The sequence below is a fragment of the Pantherophis guttatus genome, chromosome 4 (assembly GCF_059756535.1).
Source record: "Pantherophis guttatus breed Tessera chromosome 4, ASM5975653v1, whole genome shotgun sequence".
Taxonomy (NCBI): domain Eukaryota; kingdom Metazoa; phylum Chordata; class Lepidosauria; order Squamata; family Colubridae; genus Pantherophis; species Pantherophis guttatus.
In genome coordinates, this window is record NC_142066.1 from 113,668,990 (window position 1) to 113,696,696 (window position 27,707).

The 27,707-nt window shown below is 36.9% G+C and overlaps 1 protein-coding gene across 1 annotated transcript in view; it reads left to right on the forward strand.

Annotated features, from left to right (window-relative positions):
* The window catches only part of LOC148114311 (uncharacterized), an 82,000-nt gene that overhangs the window by 25,284 nt on the left and 29,009 nt on the right, over nucleotides 1-27,707 (forward strand). The gene's annotated exons all lie outside the window — the stretch shown is intronic.

Sequence of the window (27,707 nt, forward strand, 5' to 3'; positions counted from 1 at the left end):
TGCCAAGTAGAAGTCATGCAAGTCTGTGTGGCCCGAGTGAGAGGAAATCCCAAATGTCAGGTCAGAAAGAGTCACCCTGAAAAGAAACCTATCTTAATGACTGCAATCTATGAAGAAGAGAGACCACCCTGAAATGCCAGCTTGTGCAGTATTGCAAATGCCAAAGGGACTGAGCCCCAGATACTCTGAAGCAGAAGCATTTCAGTGCATAGCTTACATCAATAGCCTCCACTCACTATGTGCCCATGCAAGTGAGAAAAGAAAAGAAAATTTGTTGTTCCTTTTTTCCTGTGAAAATCCCAAAAGTAAACCCCAGGAGTTTAGGAAATTGTGAAGCTGTGAAGTGTAGAAGGTGTCCATAGTCTATGTTGAAGGCAGCAGGTCCTCCCAGATTTCCGTTTATAAGAGGGGTCTGAGAATCAGTGGCAGAACTGATGTTGTGTAGCCCAGCTGAACCAAAGTATAAAAACCCCACATAGAAAGGGGAAACATAGGAAGTTGCAGCTCATGGGTGGTAGATACCCCTTCAGGAAATTTGTTTGAGCCAGGGACAAGAGGCAGATGCCTATCCTGGCCAGCCTAAAGAAGAGAGAAGGAAACAGATGTAGGAAAGGGATTGCTGAGGGATGACACAGGAAAACCAATTTGGCAAAATAAAGGTCCTTAAAAGAAAAGTGGGGTTCAAACTTGCTCATGAGAGCCCTGGCTAAGATGTGTGAACAAAGGTCTCTATACATTTTGGAACTTTAAAATTAAGCCAATGCCTGCTGGGAGATCCAAGCTAGAAAGAGCTAGATAGAATATCCCAGGGCAGAGAAAAAGTGAGAAGTTCACTAAAACAATTAGAAAGAATCCCAAACTGCAAATAGACTGACTAGTCCTTAAAGGAAAAATAATTAGAAGTTGAGAAGCCCCACCATACAGTAAGATGATTCAGACGTTGGGTCTGACCAAAGAAGATTTATGCTGTTATGTGTGGTAGGAGAAAAGAACTACTGCAGTCTTATAAAGATTCTGATAAATTACCATTCTTAAAAAGAGCCAGAGAACTCTGAAAGAACTAAGAATAGAGAAGAAAATTGTTATTGTTCTTCCCACCCGGGGTTTAGCAGGTAATAAAAAAGAAAAGCCTGTCTAAATGGGAAGACTCAGATAATTGAATTGATTAATTTGATATGATTTCTGTAAAAAAATTAAGTGTTAAGATCTGTGCATTCCCTAATTCAACTAAAATTTAAGGCGGGAATGACTAGTGTGTATGTCTAAAGTTTTGTGTACTTTCAAGGTAACTGCAACTGCCTGATCTCTAGAGATATGAATTTTAAATTGTTAGAAAAGAATTGGAGGTATTGAGAGGAAAGAAAATATCTCATCCAGTTTGGTCTGGCCGCCCAGACAGGGTGAAGAACAGAAATTAACTTTTCTTTCTTTTCTATGCTTCAAGATAAACTCAAGTTTATAAGTAAAAGTTTATAGGTAAAAGTTTATAAGTAAAAGTTTTAAGTTCACTAACTACAATACTGATGTGTAGTTGCTGTCCTTCAAACTTCCTTTCTTCTACTTCTGCAATGCCTTTCCTCACCCACAAAGGGGGAGGGGACTTCGTTCTCATGTCTTTTAGCCCTGCAAGGTTGATTTAGATCTGTAAAAGCAGAACTAGAGAGATTGAGGAATCAACTTTTATTCAGGCATGAAGAATTATCAAAAGTGAAAGATGGTTTACAAATAGGACACAAAATAAATATTGAAAATCTTAAAGGTAATATGACTATGCAAGCTAAACAGCAATTAGATGATTTGCAAATGAAATGAACAAGAAAAATTAGAAGCTATGCAATTCGAAAATGACAGCTTAATTAATTAATAATAATAATAATAATAATAATAATAATAATAATAATAATAATAATATCAGAATCAACCTACATTAGAAATAGCAAGACTAAAAGATTTACCTACAGTAATTATTATCTCTGAAGAAATGATGCTTCTGGTAAATAACCTCAAGGAAGAGATAGAAGTTCTTAGACAAATTAATAGCTGAAAATGAAAAACTTGTACAACAAGACATCAAACAAAAAGAAGAGAAAACAAAAACTCCTTTTCACTTGCTGAAATAAAATTTTAATCATAATTACCAAGAACTCCAAGAAAATTATACTTCTCTTTTAAAAGTAAAAATTGGATTAGAAGAAAGCAAGGGCAAGAACAAAACTAAACTCCAGGCTAGCCTCAGAACGGTGTGCTTTGGTATTTGTTTCTTGCCTGCCTTCCTATAAACAATAAACTAATTTTGCTCTCAAACAAATTGAGATTGTTGCCTTCCAACAATCCTTAAAGGGAAAGGCTTCTTTTTTCCTTCCAACAAGTCATTATAAAGACCCACAATCCTACCTGGCAGAACTTGGAACAATTGATGACCACTCTCCTTAATGATGAAGAGAGAGAGAGAGATTAAGTAGTGCCATTGGTAAGATTTTAAAAACCCACTGACAAGGGAAACCTCCAGACTATAATAGACCAACAGTTTCCAAGAAGGAACCCTCTCTTTCGTTCTCTTGGAGCATTGCTGGACATTCTGTTTGAGTGAAAATGCATCTCTTCTCTGCGCACAACTTATAAAAAAGACTTTGTTTGCATCTAATTGAGACCTTTGCTTAGCCACAAAAGTGACAAAGCTTGCTTTCCTTCTCTTTGCATCCCAAATTCCATTGGATTTAATTGAGTGAAAGTATTCTGCTCAGCAGTAGAGGGACAGAAAGAGGAAAGACAGTTCTTGTGTTGGCTAAGAAGATTGCCCTGTAATAAAAGGTCCCAGGGCAGCATGTTTGAATCTTCTTTGCAAGGTTTGTGCGTATGTTGTTTTAGACAAGTTGCTTCTCAGCCTAGTGAGCTCAATCTGCATTTGAAGAAAAGTTGCAAAAGCATTCTGTGAAGAGAGGAAGCCATAGGCCTGGCTGCAATAGATGAGAGGCCTGAAGACTGAAGGAGACCAGGGTTCAGTCAAGCCCCCCCTGAATCCTTGGTCCGAATGAAAATAGGGGGAATAATGTAACCTTCTTAGTACATACAGGGGCATCTAAACAAAGATGCTAGCTCCCTTTTCTAAAATATCCAAGGGATTAATGGCTTCATAATTCGTCGCTCCATGCTGAAAACCCTGAAATGTTCCTTAGATGGAAGAAATATAGATATGCCTGCGTATCCAGTTTCCTCCTGGGTCGTGACAACGTATAGAAGATGGGAGTTATTCTGTCCTTTGATGAAGACAAGATGTCATTAACAATAAGGCACCCCCCAGATGAAATATAGCGAGAAATATGGCTCAAGAGGGTCAAATCCCCAATACCTGGCAGGAGTTTGAAGTACAGGTAGAAAAGCTGTTCCCGCTGCATTACAATAAGCCAAAGGCAGAGAGAGATGGAAGGAAGCTGTCTGTCGAATTGCGGAACTAACTAGTGGGAAATTAACCCTTAGGCAGCCAACTACCATTTATGCCAGCCATGCGATTCAAAGAGTTTTAGAGACAAAGGGCCATTTGTGGCTGACAAACCCCAGAAATTACAAGCATCAAGCTCTCCTCACTCAGAAACCATGAGTGATCCTGAAACAAACAAATGCTTTAACCCAGCTAATCTTTTGCAAGCATCGGATCCTGAAATTGAAACAACGTATGCAGGTCAACACAACAACCATGTTGCAATATTTTTAGGATCAGACTCAATAATAATAATGAGAGTTAGAGGTTTAAATATATTTCTCTTTAATTATAATAGGCATTCTATATTCACTGAATATTCACAGATAGAAGCAAAGAAAATGGTGAAGGTAGCTCCTTATATATACAAAGGGTGGAGCCAAGAGTGGGAGTGGTGAATTATGAATACATTAAGAGTCAAAGAATAAGTTAACCCCTGATATCCCATATATACATTATTTACACATTAGGGAATAAGGCATTTACATCTGACAAATCCCCCTCTAAATGCCGGTTCGCTATACAACACCAATTACATTCAGATTCAGGACAATATAAGACATACAATTTGGAAGTTAAGTATTTGTGCTGTTTAGAAGGTAAAGGCTTCGTCAATATGTCAGCTAATTGTTCAGAGGTATCACAATGCACTGCATTGATAAATCCATCTTGAGACAATTGTCTCACATGTTTAAATTTTATATCTATATGCCTGGATCTTTGTCCAATGGCTTCGGATCTAGATATTTCAATGGCCGCTTTATTGTCTTCATGCATAACAAAAGGCAAAGCAGGTTTTTTCCAAACATCTGAAATTAAATCATTAAACCATACAAGGTTATTTGCAGCTTTGGATAAACAAACATATTCCGCTTCTGTGGTTGAAGTGGCTACCAGTTCTTGTTTACCAGTGTACCAGTAAACTGGACAGTCATTTAACAGAAAAATATAACCAGAAGTACTTTTTCTGCATGATATATCTCCAGCCCAATCCGCATCTGCGTAACATGTAAGTCTTGGTTCTTTATTATCACTAGGTTCTAATACTAGGCAAAAGTCTAATGTACTTTTCAGATATCTTAAAATTCTTTTGACAGCTTCCCAGTGATAATTGTTGGTTTGCTAACGTGCCTTGATAATAAATTGAGTGGTAATGCAATATCTGGCCTGGTCCAATTAGATATATAAAGAAGTGAACCTATGACTGATCTATAAAATGTATTATCCTTGAATTCAGGGGAAGATTCATCAGTATTTCTAAGGAAATCAGTTTGCATAGGAGTGTCACAGGGTTTGGCATTGTTTAAATTGCATTTGTTTAGAAGTTCAATAATCTTATCTTTCTGAGTAAGTTTGAATCCCCTTCTAGTTTTGTTAATTTGTACACCAAGGTATTTGTTTACTTTACCTAGAGATTTCAACGAGAAATGTTCATTTAACTTGTTTACAAAGATTTCTCTTCTCTCTTTGTGTTTTCCTATATATAAAATATCATCTACATAAATCAATACAAATTCAATTTGATCATCACTCTTTTTGACAAAGAAACAGTTATCAGCAGTGGTAGCGTTGAAATCCATGGTCTTAAGTACTTTTACCAAGCAATCGTACCATCTTTTGCCAGATTGCTTTAATCCGTATAAACTCTTGTTCAATAGCCAAATTTCATTTTTATTAGTGTATTGACTGTGAGGTGCTCTTACATATATTTCCTTATCTAGTTTTGCGTGTAGGTACGCAGTCTGTATGTCATATTGAAATACATCAAGATTGAGTGCGGATGCTACTACTAGAGCTGTTTTAACACTCTCTGTTCTTACTGTGGGGGAGTATGTGTCAGTATAGTCCTCCGGATATTTTTGTGCATAACCTTGTGCAACCAATCTAGCTTTGTATAAGGTATTGCCTCCTTCTAGGTTCTTAATTTTATAAATCCACCTGGTACCAATAATTGTTTTATCTTTAGGTGCAATCGCAGGTGTGAATACATTTAATCCTTGCAAACTTTCCATCTCTTTTTTCATAGCTAGTTCCCATTTTTCCTTTTCTTCACGAGGGAGTTTTAATACTTCCTCATATGTATTAGGTGTTATTTGTTCACCATCCATATGCATTATGTAATCTCTGTATTTATTTGGTATTTGATTTCTGTTGTTCCTAATAGCTCTTTCTGGTTTGCTATGGTAGTCATGCAAATATCTTGCTTCCTTTTTTGTTAATGTGTCTGTCTTTATTTTGTGTTGACTATTTGTCCATGTTTTGGTTTTGTTTTTATTTTTGTTGACATTTTGATTTTCTATTGTCCCTTCCTCACGAGATTTGGTATCTTTGCATTTATTTGGAAATATTTCATTAAGATGTAATTTAGACCAGTTGGCCTGTTCATGGAACACAGCTGTTCTGGAAACTATAAATTTATTATTATTATCAATGAATCTGTACCCTTTGGTGCCGGTTTCATATCCCATAAATCTTAGTCTTCTGGATACGTTTTCTCCCTTTCTTCTCAACTGTTTGGGTATGTGTACGTCTGCAGTGACCCCAAATATGTGCATGTGTGCTAATTTTGGTTTCCTATTATACATCACCTCATATGGTGTCTTATTCACAATACTGGACCAGGTTCTATTTTGAGTGTAATTTGAATAATGTAGGGCTTCTGACCAAAATTGTTTGCCTAAACCAGCATCCTCTAATGTGCACCTAATCATGGTTTGTAATGTGGAATTCTTTCTCTCTGCAATCCCGTTCTGGAACGCAGAAAATGGACTAGACGTGTAATGTAGCATTCCTCTATCCTTTAACCATTGGGAGAATTCTTTAGACATGAATTCACATCCCCTATCTGTCATAATTTGTTTTATTCTGATATTATGTTGTGTTTCTATGCGTTTGTAAAATTCCTTAAATTTTTGAAAGGTTTCATCCTTGTGTTTTAATGTGTAAACAAAACCATAGCGACTGTAATCGTCTACTATTGTTAGGAAGTAACGTTTTCTATAAGTGATTGATGGAGTTAATGGGCCAACTAAGTCCATGTGTACTAAGTCAAAAATTTTGTTAGTTGATCTGGTGGATTTTTTTGGCCTGGGACTAGTTTTTAATTTAGTAGATTTACATACTGAGCATTCCAAATAATTTTCACAATTTTTTATTTTGACACCTTCTGCGTGTTCAGTCATTTTTTGCACTACAGGAAAACTTGCATGTCCTAACTTCCTATGTAAGATATGAGCACACTCGTCATGAATTGGTTTACCTATTTTTGGTTTCTTCTCATTGTGTGTATCTGTGTGATCATGAGATATTTTACATTCATCATTGTCACTGTTACTAATATTTTCATCATCTGCCTCAATACAATCTTCCATATTTGAATCAATGTTATGTAACCATCTTTCTTTTGTTATCAGATAGGGTAGGCCTCCTTTAATCATCACAGTGCCTACATTTGTTTTATTCTTCTCTAAAGTTGCTTTTCCCTTTGAGAAAACTATATTGATGTCAGAATCTCTGCTTAGTTTTATGGCACTTAGTATGTTATGAGGTATTTCTGGTATTAACAATACCCCCTCTATTTTTCCTAGACCAGGCAAGGTCACATTCCCTCTGCCTAATACTTGAACTTTTTCTTGATTAGCTACCTTTATTACAAACTTATCTTCTGTAAATGAAGACAATATATTTTTGTTATTAGTGGTGTGATTAGTTGCCCCAGAATCAATAAGCCAATTATTGTTCTCATTTTGTTGCGTTTTAGTGCTGTCTTGTTTATTTAGTCCATTCAGTGAACCAGATTTTCTCTCTTTTGAATTTTCTCTGCCCCCTCTACTTTCTCTGTAATTTGGTGGGCTTCTATATTTATGTCTATCTGTGGAAGACTGTCTATAGTTGTATTTATTCCTATATTCTGACCTATGTCTTTCCTTTGAAATTTTGGGACAATCTCTTCTATTGTGTTCCCTGGACCCACAATTGTGGCATTTAAAAGTTTCATTATATTTTTCTTGGAAAGCTACCTTCCTAAAAGATTTGTGTTCTGTGTGATTGCTATAACGATTTTTTCTTGAATTGTCTTCTGCTATCAATTTGTTAGACAGACTTTCTATTGATAAATATCCTAGATTGATGGTGTCTAAGTGTGACATAAAACTATCCCATGATGAATCAAGTGAGTTGATAATAACACTTTTCATTGTTTGATCTGAAATCACTTCCCCCCTCAAATGCAGCTCAGCTCTTATTTTGTTTAAAGATATTAAATGCTCACTTATGGAAACCCCTGGTTTTACTCTGGAAGAAAAGAAGTCCTTAGACATTCTTGTGGTGGTAGCTACACTATCGCTGTGAAACAAATTAAACATGCATTGAATTATTTCTGAAACAGTTAGATTTGGTTTGATGCTATGATACATTGCAGGAGACACGCTAGATATTATTAAGAAAAATGCCTTATGGTGTAGACAATCTATTTTTAAAGTCCAAGGTCTTCTTGGGGGACTAGTGATAAAAAATAGTAAATTTTCTTTCATAAAGACAACCTGGAGCTGTTGATACCATTCTTGTAAATTAATGCCATCAACCCTAAGTTTTGGGAAGTCACTGGGTAAGTTACCCACATTATTTTGTCCATTACTTACAACCTGAGGTAGTCCGTGGTCTCGCAAGTGTAGGAAATTGCAAAACGGCATGGGGATGCTCGCAACGAGTCTGCGCGGTTCTCTGGCCAGTTCAAGTCTTTCCGGACCGTCTACGTGGTTTCGCACATGCGCGTTGTTCATTTCTTCTTTGACGTCGTCGTGGAAGGTTCTCTCCATTGTAGCTCGCTCGCTCCGCTCCTCTTCAGACGAGTCGGTCTCTGGCTCGGTCTTAGGAGTTCTGATGGCGGCGACTGTTCTTCTCTTTCTTTTGGGTGCGTTGGCACTTGCTTCGGTCTGCGGTGTAGGGCGGAATCGACATGGCTCTCTGGGCTCGGGCGTCGTCGTTCTCGAAGTCAGGATGGGAGCGTGCAGGTCTTGAAGTATCGGCTTGTTCGCTTGCTTCTTCGTTGGCGCTTTGGAAATTTTTAATTTTGGCCCAAATGCAGCAAAAAGCGTCTTCATTGCTGACTTTACTTGGGATTTCGTTAAGTCGTCTTCATTTTCTGATTCTGGCTCTTCCGAAGAGTTTGAATCCTCCTTTTCACTTTCGTTGTTTGATAACGTTTTTCGCGCCAGAAATTTTGAACTGAGCATTTTGATTGGCTCTGCTTCGCTCACTTTGGAGGCTTGTTGAAACCAAGATGGCTGCCATTCAAAATTTCGCGCGGGATCACATTTTTTCTTTTTCATAACGACTTTCTCTGTAGTCATATCACTCACAGTTTTTTGGTCTTTGGGTTTCTCTTTAGCGATGTTTTTCTCTCTCGCTGCTCCGCTGTTCTTCAGCATTTCTTGGAGGTTCGCGATGAGGCTTTCATCATTCTTCTGGCTTTTTAATAACTTCAGTATCTCTGACCTGAGTTCGTTATTTTCTATTTCGATTTCCTCCTGGCCATCATTTTCATTTATTAATTCTTCTTCTTCAGTGGTGTATTCTTCGGATTCTCTCGAAATCGCGTTTGTGGATTCGTTGATTATTTCTTGTTCAGTTTCTATTTCTTTGCTGTAGGCCCTGGTGTTGGGCCTATCTTTCTTAGACATTTTTAGGTATTTATTGAGTCAATTAACCATCCTCTGCTACCAGTTTGTTGCAATATTTTTAGGATCAGACTCAATAATAATAATGAGAGTTAGAGGTTTAAATATATTTCTCTTTAATTATAATAGGCATTCTATATTCACTGAATATTCACAGATAGAAGCAAAGAAAATGGTGAAGGTAGCTCCTTATATATACAAAGGGTGGAGCCAAGAGTGGGAATGGTGAATTATGAATACATTAAGAGTCAAAGAATAAGTTAACCCCTGATATCCCATATATACATTATTTACACATTAGGGAATAAGGCATTTACATCTGACAAACCAGAGTGGAGCAGACCTTCCCAAGCCTGACTGACCAGCCTTACCAGGACTATAAGAGAAAAGGTGAAAAAGGTGTGCCTTGAAAATCACCTTAAGTGAGTAAATGCATTACCACTAGTATTTTGATCTGTGTGATGTTCTCCAAGTAAAGGAATTAGATTATCTCCTTTTGAAATACTTGAAAATCATGAGGAGACCTAAGTCAGATAGAAACTAAGTGGGTGAATCAGATGGTGGGAGAATTAAATAAGCAAATACAAGAAATCCAACAATATTGTGTGTCCCTTAGCCACCATTTTTGACCACCTCTAGTTATAATATTCAATAGTAGTAAGAAATAAATGGGAAAACATGATTGTAAAAATGAAATGAATAATAATTGGAGTATTTGTCTTTGTATTTTCAAATCTAGACAATGATAAGTTTTCCTTTTTAATCTTTTTCTAGAAATATGAATAAATATAAACTGTAACAATTGAAATACTTTAATGGTATATGGTGGTGAAGGTAAAAAAAGGATTAAGTTGTAGCTTGGATAACAGCTAGAACATTTCTAAATTTAATTAGGGAAATTGTAACAATAGAAATATTTTTAAAGTTTATATTGTGATGAAAGTAAAAAGATGATTAAATTGTGATTTGGAGGATTGTATGGGTAAAACACTGGAAAGGAAAAAGTTTAATGCCTAGGTGGAAGAGCCCGTATACTGTGGTAATGTGTTCCCACTTGCAGTAAGAAGTGTGTTGAAATCCAAGTCTTGAATTCACTGGACTCGAGTTAAGTCCGCAGTTTAGGAATATTGGGAGGCAGACCAAGCCTAGACCCGATCACTAGTAGTACGCTTGAAGAAGCACCTCCTGTAACTGTCCTACTGGCAACGGGCAGGCAACATACTGGGCAGAAGAGGCCTTACTAGTGTCACACCGGAAGCTGACCCTCCACGTACGGCTGAAGATTTGGAATGGGAAGTCAAACATATATAGCCATAGCTGTACTATCTGTTATTTTAATAAGCGTGCTTGCTGTTATTGTGATTAGTTGTGATTTTCTGTATATAGTATTCTGGAATCATCTCTTCCCCAGAAAGACAGGTGCTGAACCTAAAATCATTGACTGTGACAGAGAGCAGTACGAAACTCCTGTAGATATTTATGATAAAGAAATGAGGAAGTGGGCTCTCTGTGGGGCTGCTCTATCTTTAGGATTGTGAATATTATATTAACAAATAAGGGGTGGTTCTGTGGGATACCTAAAACTAATATTGCCTTTTCCCAACTCACATATAACCCTAACCTTCTTCCTGATGTGGTGATTTTGTAGATTAAGGGAATTGTGATTGGATAGGTTCTGTGTAGAGGACAATTAAGAGTTTTCTGTGGCTTTGGCTATTATTGGCAAGGGGCCTAATGAGTAATAACACCCTGAATAGTAGTTCCCAATGTTGTGAGAATGCCTGAGTGACCCCCCCTCCCTTTGCTCTTATCTGGGGAAGTTGAAAAACTCCAAAGTACAAGGCAAGAATGGGTCACAAGGTGCGAACTCTTTGGAACAGGTCCACTCCCGCCAACGACATATAATCAATAGGTGGGGTTGGTACCCTGAACCTAAGCCAACCCCAAGACCTAAAAGACAAGCATTTGACAATCCCAGAACAGAGTGGGGTAGAACAAAGGGAGAATGGGCCCCTGTAACAATTGAGAAAAGGGAATTACATGTTAAGAATACTGGAATTGAGTTAAAGCCTAGTTAATCAGTCTGACCCTACCCTAAGCCAAAAATGCTGGTTCTGTTGTCTGCTGGTCCTTCATCTTACAATGCTGTTCCAGTTGTGCCAGATCTTTGGGTCAGGACCAGGGCCACAATAGTCCTTGAGAAAGATATTAAATGGAGAACCAAAGTAGCAGTAGCCAAATTGCAAGGAGACTTTTATAACACCATCAAAAGGCTGGGGATGAACTGTTCCCCATTGTTAGCCTTATAGCTGTTAGTGTGGAAATCCTAGGGTCACCCTCCTTGTGTGTAAAGTGATATCAGGAACCAGATATTCCTGTAGGATCCCTGATAGGAGATCAATGTCCATCAGAAATATACTTGACCCTAGAATGACACTTATGGATGTAAACCTAACTAGTGGCATTTCTCCTTATGCCCACTATTTATTTCAACAGAAGGTCACTTCTCAATACCACCACATGTCTCCATTAGGTCCAACACAGGCTCATGTGTCCTATTTTCCCCTGGAAATGCAAGCTCCCATTATCCTTTTGAAGGCACAATTCTCAGAGAAAAGCAAAAGGATCCTACACTAGAAGTCCCATTGCAGCCTCTGACAGGCATGCTAGTGGCAGGGACTTTAGGGGTCTGGACTAATGAGAAAAAGCAACGAGCCCATGCCTTTTCCATGAATATAGGTGTGTGTGTGTGTAAGGAAAAATAAGTGCTTCTTATGTGGGAAAAATGTGCTATTGTGTTTACCTACAAACTGGACTGGAACATGTACATCTTTCCCCAAAAATAGGTGTTGTCAGTGAAAAGCACACTATCCCTGTTCCCCTTATGGGGCATGTTCAAAAAAAGGGTGCCACTCTTGGTCCCACTATTACACCTGTTGGAACAGATGTAAGTGGAATGGCACACTCCATAACACAGTTCAAGCAATTGTCTGAGGAGTTCCAAGAAAGCATGAACCAAATTGCAGGGACCTTGGTTAAGGTCCAAGAAGGTGGTTTGTGTGTATTCTTGGGAGAAGACTGTTGTTTTTACATGAATAAGTCAGAAGTGGTCAGAGAAATTGCCAAAGATTTGCAGGACTGGGTGGTTCTCTTAGTTGTCTGGGCCTGGCTGGATTAGACAGATGTTATTCCTGTTGTGACAGGCCTGGCCTTTATTCCTTGTTCAGACAACTAGCTATGAGAGCAGTGAAAGAGATAAGAGTTGAAAAAAAATGAGTTGATTTTGATGGAATGCCTTATAGACTGTAAAATGGACCCTGATCTCTTTAATGTAAATGACGTTTCTGATGCAGGAACAACTCTCAACTGGGTAATTAGAGAAAGTGCTTCAGAGAATAAGATTTGAAAATCATATGTATTACTTGTCTTTTCCTTTGTATTATTATGTATCTTATCCTGAATTGATTATGTTATGTCAAATGGTATATGCTTACATTGTTGAATTAAGCTCTGTAATAGGTAAGACTCAATTGTAAACAAGTAAAATAGAGTCTTAAAGGGGGGATAAGGCAGGACGTAAAGTGATTATAAGAGTGAAATAGACTTCCGGTTGGTGAATCGCGGCGGCAGGGTGCTGTAGGAGCGTTCTCTGCTCCACTGCACTGTCTTTTTTCCTGTGTCCTGGGGACCCCAAGGGGCGAGACAGCCCGGAGAGCGTCTTGGACAATAGAGGCGATCTGAAGAGCGGAAAAGCAAGGAGCAAGCACTCTCCGCTCGAACAGATGCCTCTGTCAAACTGGCACGGGTGCGTCTGCTGTTCAATGGCGGACTCGAAGCCGTGTTAGCCAGCAACGACGAGGAAGCGAGGAGATCGGGGCGGCCAACATGAAAAGAAGACCCAGCTGCAATCCCTGGTAACCGTGGGGATTGATCTCAAAGAAGCAGCGAGTGGAGCCGGGTGGAAGAGCTCACGGGAGATGAAAGGCGGCGAGTGAAAGTGACAGAGCAGATTGGGAAAGTATGGATTGCCGGCAAAACTGCGAGGAGAAGCAGAGATTGCTGAGGCAGGGGACGGCGCAGCTAGAAGTTGTTGGCACCTTTTCTGAAATAGGCAGTGAATGTGGATATAACTGAATTGGATTGGATTACAAGTGCATGAATCCATAGAAGTATTAAATAACAAACTAAGGACACTTTGTTTCTTTTTTTCCCCCTTTCTTCTTGAGGAGAGAAACCGGAAGCGCAGCCATAACTGACTTGGATGATTGACAGCAGAAAGGATTAAGTGGTAACATTCTGAATTGTGCTATTTGGAATTGTACTTCCGATTACTAAGATTTGGCTGTCAGAAAACTTCGGAACTGTTTGAGATCCCTTTTCAATTAACTGAAGTACTGCATCATACAAGAGAAGTGGTTTGAACGTTTAACTGTGGCAACAATTTACTAATTATAATGAACTCCTGGATTATCATTTAAATTATCACCTGTTAATTAACCTATAAGTATTCCTCTATTTATTTATTTATATAGATATTAATTACTTTAAATAACACTTCTCAACTCCTTTTGAGTAGACTTATATACTGCTTCTCTATAGTCTAACAGTTTTTGATCTATATATATATACATATATACATATACCTAACTTATATTTTGAATTATATTGAATTGCAAAATAGTCTATATACTGTAATTAAGAATTTGATAGCATGCTATATCATACTTAGGTGAATATTGATATAATAATTGAATGAATTGTACTTGTTGATCTACAGATTGGGTGATTTTATAGTTAGATGAATTAGAAATTTTCTGCTGTTAAAGAGAGAATAGTGGATGATAATCTGGAGGAATATTGAGGAGATCTTGAGAAATCAGAAGAGAGTTTTAAAAGAGATGACAAGCATCTCATCGGCGGTATTTAAGGCAGGAAAGAAAATACCATCCAACCCTGCAATAATAATGTCCTTTCCAGCGTTGCAAAAATCTGTTGAAGGGTTAACAAAAACAGAAAAATCAACAATGTTACCAACTATGCAAGCAATGCAAGTGACCCTATCAACGATACAAGAAACCATGCTCCTACTGCAGGAAGAAATAACAAATAATCATTGAAAACAGACATCCATTCTCTCGATCAGAAAATGAGTGAGATCCAAGAGTCCATCCATAATAATGAGCAAAAGATAAAGAAGGTTGAGACCAGGATGGAGTAGAATGAAAGAAATCTTGATTCTATGGACCAGAAGTTAATGGCACAAAATAGAGAGCTGGAGGACTCCATAATTCAGCTTGAGATGGACCGGGCAGCCTTCTTTCCACGTTTTCAAAACGTAGTAGAAGACAAAGATGAGGATTTGGGACAGGTCATGGTAAACCTAATAGCTGGAATAATGCAACAGGACAAGGATGATATTATAAAAGAGCTGGACGAAGTCTATAGAGTCGAAACTAATTATGCTAGGAGAAACAAGTCCCTAGAGAAGTCCATGTTAGATTTGCCCGAAAGAAGGTGAAAGATCTACTATATAATTTAGTAAGAGATGACCCTGTAAATTATTAAGGAAAAGAGGTGATAGTACTGAAACAAGTCCTGAAGAGAGTTCGAGAACTGAGAAGAGACTACAGGTTCCTGGCTATACAGTTAAATAAGAGGAATATCCCCTTTAGATTGATTCTACCAGAGGGGATGCTGATTACCTGGCAAGGGAAAAGAATCAAAATAGACAGCCTAGTCTCCGTGCAGGAACTTCTGGACCAGCTGAGGGGTGCTGAGGAAGACCATAGCAGTAAAGATGAACTTGAGGTAGCCTCTCAGGAGTCAGTCAGCGTGCAACATAGGAAATCCAAAGAAGGAATACCCGAGGAACAGGAGATAGAAGAGAAGGAAATCAAAGAAACCAAAGGAAAGAGACAAAGACCACAAAGAGCCGTTCGAGCAAATAAAAACTAGACAGGTTTTATAGAGAGATGGAGGGCTGGAAGTTGCTGTCTGTTAATGTTAATGGTTTAAATAACGGTAGGAAAAGGAAACATATATTTTCAAAATTAATAAAACATAAAGCTGAAATAATTTGTCTCCAAGAAGTCCATATAAAAAGAGAAGAGAGGAAGTATTTAGAATTTGCGAAATTTGGTAAGACTTTTACCTCCCTAGCGGAGAAGAAAAAAAGGGGAGTAGCATTATATGTAAAAAAACGGATTACTGCCGAACTCAAATATTCAGATGATAAAGGGAGAGTACTGGCGATTGAAATTAGGAGAGGAAGTACCCCAATTTTAGTTGTCGCTATCTATGCACCAAATAAGAACCTAGGAGAATTTTATAAGAATTGGGCCATAAAATAAGTGAATTGGATTATAGGAATGTTTGCGTAGTTGGGGACTTTAATGGGGTAGTAAATCTGGAGAAGGATTATAAGAGTGGAATAGAGAAAAAGAACAAGAGGGAAAAGCTCCCAAAAACCGTTTTTGATTTGGTTGATGAGCACAACTTAGTAGACATATGGCAGGTATTACACCCGAACGAAAAACAATTTACTTGTTATTTGAACCCTCAGAAACCCTGGTCAAGGATTGACATGATCTGGGGCAGTAGGAGTTTGGGGTTGGATATTCATGCAGTAGAAATTACCCCAAATGTATGGGCGGATCATAGCCCATTAGAGATAAGGTGGAAGAGTTTAAATAGGGCCAAACAGAAGAGATGGAGATTAAACACCCATATTCTTAGAGATAAAGAGTTTACTAACAAACTCCAGGGAGACCTAAAATTGTTCTTCCTAGAAAACGAGAGCCAAGAGATCTCTCAAGCATGTATCTGGGACACAATGAAAGCTTACTTAAGAGGGCTAGTAATATCGTACAATATTTATAGTAATAAGGAAAAAAGGAAGGCACAGAAAGATCTGACAGCTCAGCTGGGGGAAGCAGAAAAGAGACTACAATGGATCCGGGCGATGAGGCAAAAAAGGAAAAATGGATGATAATAAGACATAAACTAAATCTACTGGAACAGGAAGAATTGGCAAATAAAATTAAACAATCTAAACAGTATTATTTTGAGAACGCAAACAAGCCAGGGAAGTGGTTGTCGTATAAAGGAGATTACAGATTGTTTGGAGGATTTGGAAGAAAGGATGTTAGATAAAGAGGAGGAGAAACTCGATTTTGCTAGACAATATTATGAGACCCTGTACAGAGAGGAGGAAACCTCAATGGATAATATCAATCAATATTTGGCGAACGAGAACCTCCCACAGATAAAGGAGGAAGAAAGAGAAATGCTCAATAGAGAGATCACAATGGAGGAATTAAAGGGGGTAATATCAAAATTAAAAAATAACAAATCACCTGCCCTGATGGTCTTCCAGGAGAATTATATAAAAACCAAGAATTGGAATTAAAGGGGGTAATATCAAAATTAAAAAATAACAAATCACCTGGCCCTGATGGTCTTCCAGGAGAATTATATAAAAACCAAGAATTGGAAGAAATACTTGTACCGAAACTGTTGGTAATATGTAATGAGGCCCTATAAAGCTCTATGATCCCAGATTCGTGGAGGGAGGCGTACATCACATTGGTAGAAAAAGAAGGTACCGACCCGAAACAAATTAAAAACTATAGACCGATTTCCTTACTTAACACAGACTATAAAATATTCATGGGTATACTTGCGGGTAGGATGAAGACAATATTGAGTAATTGGATCCATCCTGATCAGAATGGATTCCTCCCGGGACGACAGATTAGAAGTAATATGAGGGTGGTGATAGATGTTTTGGAGTATTACGAGGTTCACTCTGAGAAACAAGCGGCATTGGCCTTCCTTGACGCTCAGAAGGCCTTCGACAACTTAAATTGGAGATTCATGACCCAGCAAATCAAAAGGATGAATTTTGGGGAGCACTTTGAGAATGTGATAAAAACAATTTATGATAAACAGAAAGCAAGCATTATACTTACTGGGGATATGACTAAAACCCTCCGGATTGGCAAAGGAGTAAGACAAGATTGCCCGCTCTCACCACTCTTATTCATACTGGCATTGGAGGTGTTATTAAGGAAAATCAGGCAGAATAATGAGATAAGATGATTAGAAATAAGGAAAGAAAAATTCAAAACCCAAGCATTTGCCGATGATGTGGTACTGATCATGGAGGAGCTGCTAACAACCAGGAAAAGAGTATTGGAAGAGATAGATGAGTATGGGAGGTTATCTGGATTTAAATTAAATAAGACTAAAACCAAAATGTTAACTAAAAATATTATAGCAGGAGATCAGAAAATCTTGGAAGAAAATTTGGGCATTCAAATAGTTAAAAAGATAAAATATTTAGGGATTTGGATTACGGCTAGATGTTCAACCCTGAAAGACGACAACTATATACCACTACTGGCAAAAATCAAGCAAGATTTGGAACAATGGGGGAAGTTACAAATTTCACTATTAGGTAGGATAGCTACCGTCAAAATGAGTATTCTCCCCAAATTGATATATTTATTCCAAACCATGCCAGTCAATGTAGGGAAAAAATATTTTGTAGAATTAAATAAGATAGTCAGGAAATTTATTTGGGGAGAGAAAAAGCCAAGGATTGCATTCCGAACATTGCAGGAAAAAAGGAATAGAGGTGGATTCGGGCTCCCAGTGTGGGAGATATACCACAAAGCCGCTAACCTAGTGTGGCTACGAGATTGGGCCACACTGGGAAATAAAAGAATTTTACAATTGGAAGGGTATGATTTGCAGAAAGGCTGGCACGCCTATCTTTGGGATAAAGGAAAAGGGGCAGGGGCACATTTCCACCGACATAAAATTAGAGACGTATTAATGAGGACATGGCAGGAAATTAGGTGTATACATTATACAAAAATCCCAAAATGGATCTCCACAATGGAGGCAATGATCCACCCAAATACGTTAAGCAAGGAAAAAATGTTCACTTATCAAGATATCCTAGACAATAGCGACAACATTAAAACAAATGAGACCTTAAAGGAGCAATTCACATCAATTGGTGGCCCTACTTACAAATTAAATCCTGATACAGGAAGGACAAGCAGGAAGATGGTATAGAAATGGGAACAAGTAGCTTTGATAAGATATGGATGGGTGGTGAAAACAAATTATTAGCTAAATTATATTCATACCTACTTGAATATGATAGAGAAGGGGAAATACTCAAGGATCAGATGATTGCTTGGGGGAGAAATATCGGATCAAAAATAAATCTAGACGATTGGGAAGAAGTGTGGAACAACAACCTGAAGCTGACAAGAGCGGTAACTTACAAGGAGAATCAGTATAAAATGCTGTATAGGTGGCATTTAGCACCATCTAGGATTGCAAAGATATACCCAAACGCAAACCCCAAGTGTTGGAAATGCGATCATTGGCAAGGTACCTTCTACCATATGTGGTGGACGTGTCCTGAAGTGAGGGAATTCTGGAAATTGATACAAAAATGGATCCAAGAAATAATAGAGGAGAATATTACCTTTAGAACGGAAACCTACCTCCTGGGAGTACTAAAACGAGCATATGGGAAGAAGAAGAAATATCTAATTATCCACATCGTCACAGCTGCGAGACTTTCTTATGCACAACATTGGAAGGAGAAAAGTTGCCCAACTGAGGAACACATAGTCAACAAAATATTGGAATGCGCAGAAATGTGTAGATTAACATATGTATTAAACGAGAAGGAGGATTCAGAGTTTTATACGGTATGGGATCTATGGTATAGGTGGTTGGGAAATAAATGCAAAAGTTAACTACTAAGGGGGACAACGCTTAACTACTAACTTAACTTATGTACTACTATATTATAACTTACAATGTATTAATTTCATAAATATCCTATGTTCTAATTGTAAATCATCTACATAACTCATTAGCTACCACATTTATAAGCATATAGTATGACTATACGTTGCCAAACCGAAAAGGTTGAATTGTAATATATTTGTTTATTCAATAAAATTTATATATATAAAAAAAGAATGAAATAATATGGGCTCAGCCTAGAGGATCTCTGAAGGACCCATGACTTGAGAAAGTTGCAGAGTTCAAAAAGTTAAACCGCAGAATTAACACACTTTTTACAGTTGGAGAGTTCAAGAAGTCAAACCGCAGAGGTACTATGTTAAAATGCAGAACTAACCCACATGGAGCTTCCTGCCTAAAGCAATAGGGGAGGGGGGCTAGCTAAAAAGGCAGATCTAAGATACTTCCTGTTTTTTGTTCTATAAAGATACGTTTCTTAAAGAAGGACTTTTGTTCAGGATGTAAAACAGAATGCATGTCTGAACCTTTTGGCCAAAATAAAAAAGCTATTTCTGATCTCGAAATTCATCTCCGTTGTTTTTCTGCAACAATATGGTCAGGAAAAAAAAACACGCATTAAATTCAAATTATTGCAAGATAGTAGGAAAAAAGGAGGTTTCGGTTTACCAGAATGGTATCAAGTGGCATCCCTAACATGGCTCAAAGATTGGATACAACTTAAAAATAAGCGGATATTAACGATAGAAGGCCATGACCTCCAACTCGGTTGGCATGGCTTTTTATGGGATGGGAAAAATAAATCACACATTTATTTTCAACGTCATAAGGTAAGGGATGCACTACTGAAAGTATGGGAAAAGATTAAAAAGAATCATTATATGAAAGTCCCAATTTGATTGTCTACAATGGCAGCAATCATACATCCAAATACCACAGACCTAGATAAAATGGTGAGATATGCAGATTTATTAGACACAAAAGGAGAATTAAAATCAATACAAGATTTGAAAAAACAAGGAATAAATTTGGAATGGTGGCTATATTTACAAATCAAAACTAGATTTAAAAAGGATAAGGAACAATTTGGCATAAACAGGAAACAATTGGAATTAGATAAAGTAATATTAGGATTGGGAAGAAAAATGATTACAAATATCTATAATTACTTATTAGGATACAAATTGGAAAGAAACAATAAAGGAAACGATAAGTTGGACTAGGAATTTCAGATATAACATAGAATTGGATAAATGGGAAAAATTATGGCAGAAAAATTATAAATTGACCATGGAAGTATCATACAAAGAAAACAGTTATAAAATATTTTATAGGTGGCATTTAGCACCAGCGAGACTGGCAAAAATGTACCAAAATTTATCACCCCAGTGTTGGAGCTGTGGTCACAAACTAGGGACATACTACCACATGTGGTGGATGTGCCCTAAGGTGAGGAAATTTTGGTATAAAATTAAAGGGTGGTTGGAAGAGATTACACTCCAAAAGATAGATTTTAAACCAGAGATGTTCCTCCTAGGAATGATTGATAGAAAAATGGAAAAAAGTCTCTTTTATATTATATTGCATATTCTAATGGCGGCCAGAATTACTCTAGCGCAAATGTGGAAGTCGACCAATACACCATCGGAAGAAACAATAATAAAGAAAATCCTCGAATGCGCCAAAATGGATAACTTAATGATGGAGATCAAAGAAAGAGAAGACTTGGATTATTATAAAGTGTGTAATAGGTTTTATACATGGTTGGAAAACAGAAATCAAATTAAGAAATAAGAATATAAAGTGAAATTTGATATTAACATACTGGATATAAATGTAAATAATGATTCTGCTAACAAAACAGTTAATTATGAATATTTAAAAATAAAGAGAAAGAGCGGGAGGATAAAAGCTAAGAGTAAAGACAAAAGTTGATGCAGAAATTTGTAAAATTATATATATCTGTTGTCAGTATTGTATTTTAACGTCTGATATGCGTGTGTTTTTGTTTTTTGTTTTTGTCTCTTGATTTCTTTTGCTATTGTGTGTTTGGTTTTAAAATGTAAAATACTCAATAAAAATTCTTTTTTTTTTTAAAAAAAAGAAAAGTCACTTGATTTGGTTTGGAATATATTTCAAAGGAAGTGATAATTATATTTGCTTCTCCAATGGATTTTGTCCATTGATTTGAGATTTACTATTTGCAATGCTGGTCATAACAGATTAAATAATCTCAAACTAGTGTGGCACTTGGCAAATTTGCCTACCATTGACTTTTCTTGAATCTTTGCTTTTAACATAAGACAATCTTTTAGGGTTGCCAGGTCTGCTTCCAAAAAATAGCGGACAAGCGGGGGGTGGGGGGGTGGGGTTTAAGTAATAAAAAAAAAATTACAATTAAATTATATATTTTCTTACAAACATTTTAACACATATTAAAATAATCACTTGAAAATTTTACTTAAAATTCAAAACATCAAATATATTATAATAATATGTAAAATATTAAATTACATTTTACTTTGCTGTCGTGTGTATTTTTTATTTGACTGCGCAGCTTTGATCAATTCTTTGTGTTTAAGGAATAATTCTTTAATTTCAGTACAACGTTGAGAAATATTAAAAAATATACAAAGTTCACTTCGAACTGATACAAGCAGTCGGTTACGTTCGTCAGTCCACAAATTTCCCATGACGCTGAAAATTCATTCAACGTTTGCATTTGATACCGGAATTGATGCACAATACTGGAACAGTTTCAGTAAACTTGGAGCTGGCTCTTTCTTGAAAAAGTATGTCCACTTATCAAGGGATGAATCGCCCTGCAGATGAACATAAACTTCTTCTAAGGCAGAAATTTCATTGAAGAGAGTGTTGGGTGGAAGTTCTCGCCATGGTGATAATAACCAGATGTTCGTCATTTCTTCTAAAGTTGGAGGATTATTGTGATCAATTAGATTGAAACAACTTAGCGTCTCATATACTGAATCGGTGAAATTATACCACTTTTCTAGGTACGCAATGGATCTTTGATACACGTTGATGGCTCCTTTCTTGAACTTTTGCACAGCATTCTCAGGTAAATGTTTTTTATGTAAGGCAAATAAAACTTTCATTCCAAAAAACTGCTCATTGTATTTTTTTTGCAAAGAATCACGCAGCTTACACATGATAATGTGAAGATCACATGCAAGAATTTTCTTGCTTTCCAGCTTCAGTAGGGTGTCTTGCATTATTGACATGAAGAAGTGCATGAAATATAAATACAATTCTGAAATTGTTGATTCATCGTCCTTTGCGAGTTCATTTTCCTGATCCAAAATAAGGTTCCAGATAACCTTATGGCACTCATCAGATCCAAGAGAAATAAAATACGATTTTAGAGGTATCCAGTTTAAAAGAAGTCTTTCGACCGCTTTAAACAAACTTAACCAACGTGTTGGAACATGGCGCAAAACTTCATGGATTTCTGACTCGCAAAACTCAAAAAATGATTTCAACTCTTCCCGTTTCTTTGCAGAATTTGAAAATTCGGCAAAAACCTTCAGCACTACATTTTCGATATCAAAAGATAACTGCTTTAATGCATTTTTTGCGCTGTTGTGTAAAATGTGATTATTGCAATGAGCAGCTACAATATTGTCATTTTCCAGCAATAATTTTTGGTAAACAGATTTGTTCACTCCATAATTGACCGATGCATTATCTGCTGAGTAAGCTGAAACATTATTTATTTCCAATTCGTTATCACTAAGAACTCGACACAGCTGATTTTTTATTGATGTAGAATCTTCGAAAGAATCCTCATAAATTCTAAAATTTTCACACACAGTCCTTCTTCACAAGTAAAATATTGTGCAACAATGGGATACATTTTGCGATTTCCCTTGTTTGATGCGTCAGTGGAGAGAGAAAATGGAATTCCAGTTTTAAGATCATTGAGAACTAACTCAATAGAAAGAGGATACAAAACCTCATTGACAATAGCTGATGATTTGGTTCTTCCACAAGACATCTTTTTTACAATTTCTGAATCATCAAAAATTTGCTTCATTAACTTAATTCCGCAATCTTGAGCCAGGAAAAAAATATGGTGTTTGATCCCATGGTAAGTTTCAGCCATTTCAGCTACAGTCACTTTCTCACTGAAAGAGGAGTCTTTAACAATGAAAAACGAATTGATTCGCTTGTTACTGGAAGCTATTTTCTTCTTATCTAAATGATTTTTTGTGCTTGCATGCTGTGTGACAGCTTTGATACCATTATATTCAATTGTGAACGATTTCTGACACAATTTACAGTAGGCCGTTGTATTTGTTCTGTCGGTTTCGTTGTTGGCAATCCATGCAAAAGTAGCTTCCCAGTCTTTGGTGTATTTGCACACTCCTCTCTTTTGTTTTAAAGAATTCAAAATCTCGCCACTGTCACTCTCATCACTCAACGCCATTTTAGGTCAGTCGACACAAGCTACAATACATTTTAAAAATGTGAACTGTACATAATTTTATAATATATTTTTATTTTAATCTCATCATTAATTTTTTCGGAGAATCAAGTTCAAGATCGATATTCGATCTTTGTCTCATTCTAACTTATGAAAAAAAAAGACAAAACGCGATTCTCCTATCCTTATTCTCTTAGACTGTACAGCTTTAGATTATGTATCATTTCATCATAAAGCTTTTGAATAAAAAAAATGTCCACTATTTTGTGAAAAAAAATAGTGAACATAATGTGAAAAAAAGTGGACTGTCCGCTCAAATAGTGGACATCTGGCAACCCTACAAATCTTTGGAATTATTTTAGTATTACTGATGTGACAAGGTATGAATATAATTTTTTTCCGCATCCTGGTGAGGTTTAGCAATTTTGGATAAATATTTTGCTTCTCTGTTTAACTTTACATGGGAAATACAGTATTTGGAAAATATTCTCTTTGTAAAATCATATGATATAAATCTTGTTTTCCTCCTTCCAACATATTAACACAATTATATAAATTATTCTATGAGTATATTACATACCTATGCTTCATGTTCCCAAAAATATTTTTAATACATGGAAACAAGATCCATGTATCACAGGATCAAATTCCTGGAGCAACATACAGGTGTTTTATTGCTATAAGTGCAGGCAGTGAGAAACCTTTGGGCCTCATTTTGGTGCAAATTGTGTTTTGATACTGAAACATTAATATTTAGGAATAGTGCTTTTTCTGTTGTTATTTTTACTCTGTGGATTTTTTCCCCCCTGAGGTGAGACAGCCCCCCCTCTACTGGTCTTCCAAAAGAAGTTAAAATAAGGCTCTTGGTTTTGTACGAGGAACCAAGGGACGTATGCAGCCATAGAGTTGGTTAGCCCCTCCCCCGTTGCCTTTTAATTAATTTCAATAACTCCTGCCTCCTCCTAAATGCTTACTGTTTTATATTTTAGAAATTTATTATATATTTCCTCTTTCCACTTCCTCTTTGATGGAAATGGATGGTACAGAAATGTAATAAATAAATAAATAGATAAATAAATAAATAGCACTTTGAAAATAAGTAGTAATAAGGAAGTAGTACAGTTGCTTTAAATAAATTATCAAGTAATTATTAATTATTATTTGGAGGATTTTTGTGTTTCTAGTGACAGTATTTCAAATTAAGCATGTTTTAATAGCTCAATATAGGTCAGAGGTGTTAGTGGCTTTTGAGACATTGGAATGGTTTCTTATTTGATGGAAATCTTGACAAAATTTTGTCCCACAATCATCTTTATCAAAAATTATAGAATATTTTAAAAATATGACATGGATATATCCAATAAGGACTAAAAATGGAATCTCTGATTATGTCCAGTCAATAGCTGCGAATCCTTAAAAGTACTAAAATGGACATAGCAGATTTGTGATTAAAATTGATTAATCAAAAATTGTATTTAGGGGGTATTGGACTATATACTGAAAATAATGAGCATCAGATTATTCCTACAAATTCATACAAAAACATTGAGAGTTCCATATTATAGAGTTCTATGGACATTAAAATACTGGAATATTATTTTAATATACATAAGTAAATTCATAGAGAAATATCCAGATGCTATTTATGCAATGTTAAATTATATACTCAAACCCTCGAATCAGATCAACCATGAGGAATTATGATTGCAGCAGGCATTGGGGATGTCCCAAAGAATTATATTGATCAGGTCAAATGTTTATTATGATAAAAAAAAAAAACCAGCATAAAATTATACTGAGAAATGGGGAGTAAATTTATTTTAGATATTAAACCTTGGCTTTTGGAAATATGTAATTTATCCATTCTTGAAAAGGCAATTTTACTTAAACGAGTAGTTAAGGTGCTATCTTAGAAATTAGGATCCTGTAAATTCTAGTCCTGTTTTAGGAATGAAAGTTTTTTGAGTGACTTTAGCCAATACTCAATCAAATTAAATAAAGATTATTTTTAACTGAGTTTAACTCCTGGTGATTTCATGGAACATTCATAGAATTTTCTTGGCATTTATACAGAAATATTTTATTATTACCTTCTTCCAGGACCTGGTGTCTCCCCTCCTCCTACTTTGTCAGTATCTCAATCTAGTTAAATCATGGAATGCTCTCCCATCCAAATATTAAGCAAGTGGCTAACTTTTTCTTACAAGTAATATCAAACACTACTTAACATTTTCAGATCCCTTGAGGTTGGCTAGATTTTGCCACCTCTCTGAGCCATAAGGAAAAAAAAGGAATGCATAACTTCAGTAAAAATTTATATTCACAAACATACACAAACACACACACAGAAATATTAAAATCAAGACATAAGCGAATACTTAAAGTGCAGCTGCTTGAGTTAATCTCAGTTCTTAGTGAGTATATATATAGTTTTCCTAGCAACAATAAGGAAATAGTTTTCTGCTGCTTTCTTTGCTTTTTAACTTCCCAAACCAACGAACGGCTCTGGGATTTTCTGGTAGCTACAATCGAAGTACTAAACAAATCTGACACTGCTTAACTTTTTTGAGGTCAGTTTACATAATTAGGTACTGCCGTTGCTCTAACTGAAATTTTTAAGCAATTAAAAGCCTGACAAAATAAATGCATCTTACTGATTTTCTGAACATTGGTGAGTGGGAACCAGTTTAAAGATGGACTTAAAGATGGATGCCTTTCCTGCATGCCAGAAAGATGAACTTCTGACAGTGTGGGCATCTTCAAAAGACTGTAAACTGCAAATTTCTTGCCACAGTAGCCACCTGTTGTAATGGAACTGGGAATGATATGGGAGATGGAGGAAAGATCAGTTTATGCTGCAAAAAGAATATGGAGTGGCAAATGTCTCAGAAGGGACCCTTCTAATTTCTTGAGCTAGACAGGCAACAGGGGAGAAATGTTCTTTCAAATTTGCAGGCGCTAATGAACTACAGTATTTTTTGGAGTATAAAATGGACCTGAGTATAAGATGCACCTTAATTTTGGGAGAGGAAAACAAGAAAAAAAGAATTCTGTCTCTGCCTACCAGCATCAGGATCACCGGCATCCTCACTTCCATTTGGATTTTGATAATGAGTAGCACAGATCTTTTTATCAGTTTAAAACAAATCCTATCTATTTAACTGGACTGGGTAGGGTGGGATGGGGGATGATTTTTATGGGGGCAGAAATCTCAGGAGGTTAAGGAGAAGTCTGTTGCTATAGAGAGTGGGGATCTCCAGTCCTCGCACAAGTTGTGAAGGCAGCTGTCAGAACTGCTGGAGCTGCTTCCAGGCAGACCCTGGGAGAACTCGGAACTCTTGGTGGATAAAGGGGAAGAAGAAAACTATTAAAATAAATGGGGAAATTTGGTAAATTACAATATAGTGATTGAAATGTAAAGAACAATTAAAATATAAATGAAATGAAGAGGAAAGAGTAATATGGATCAAGATAAAATCAAAATTTGTATAAATAGTAAATATTAAGTAAGGACCACTACGAAAGAGCTATAAAAAGAATTTATGCATATAAATGTTGTATGTTTTGTATTGTATTAATGTGTTGCAATAAAATAATTAAAAAAACCCAACAACCTCTGGGCACGTTGAGAACACACACACTCTTGTTGCTGGAAGAAGGGGAGAAAGGCTGCTTCTCCTGCAGTCTTCCCCGCTCCCCGTCCTTGCGCGTTGTGCCTACACTCTTCCTCCTCAGCCACCTTCTCAGCCAAACGGACTTCATGCCCAGGGGGACTCCATCTGCAGTCGAGGTTGGTTCCCCCCCCTTCCTCTCTTAAACTGAACTGCACTGAGCAGCTGGGGAGGGCGGTGTGAAGGAGAAATGTCTCAGCTCCCCACAGCCACTTGGCATTTTGACCACTGGCTGATCTGCCGGCTGCTGCTTTCTCTCAGGATCATTTATCAACAAGTCAGAAAAGCAGTGCAGTTCAGTTTAAGAAAGAAAGGGGGTGGGGGAATCAACTTGGAGAGTGTGCTTTCTCAACATGCCCAGAGTTTTCTTCTTCCCCTTTAGCCATCAAGGAGAAGAGGGTGCGCAGCTCTGCAAATTGCATTGGAGAATCAGGGAGGAAAATGCCAGAAAATGCGATGCATGGAAGCAATGTTCTTGCAAAGCGGGTGCTTCTGTGTGGAGAGGCGTAAGGCAAGGTGCTTGCCACCTGGTCTGCCCCTTCTCCAGACTACCCAGGCTGAGGGTGGTCAGCTTCTGCTCCTGGCCTGGGAGATGGATCTGTCCAGGAGGGAAGACAAAGTGAGACTGCAGAAAAGGAGGTGAA